General features: G+C 33.6%; 1 protein-coding gene across 1 annotated transcript in view; it reads left to right on the forward strand.

Moving 5' to 3' along the window:
- LOC119591757 (protein shuttle craft-like) overlaps positions 1–342 on the forward strand; it is a gene marked incomplete in the record, with an annotated part of 34,744 nt that overhangs the window by 5,630 nt on the left and 28,772 nt on the right.

A 342-nucleotide genomic window follows, 5' to 3' on the forward strand; every position in this document is an offset into this window, starting at 1 on the left:
CTTTGGGACCAGTCATTTTTGGGATATACTTGTACTTTGGTAACCATTTTTTCTTGTAACTCAGGTGGTATTTTTGGAAGTTTTGAAATATTGAATAGAATGTTCAGAAGAACCATTAAAACATTAGTTAGATATTTTAGATCAGCATTTAATAATGCCCATGGTATTAGTTGTATGCCATCACCTTTGGGACCCAAAGATGGCAGTTATCATGGTTGTAGTAGCAGAAGGTTTAAGAAATTGTGATGGGAATTGTGAAGGCAGCCAACCAACTTATGTGTATTGACCTATGCATGTAATAGATATATAATATATGTGTGTACAGTCATGGAAAAAAGATAA

Source organism: Penaeus monodon, chromosome 29, assembly GCF_015228065.2.
Source record: "Penaeus monodon isolate SGIC_2016 chromosome 29, NSTDA_Pmon_1, whole genome shotgun sequence".
Lineage (NCBI taxonomy): Eukaryota > Metazoa > Arthropoda > Malacostraca > Decapoda > Penaeidae > Penaeus > Penaeus monodon.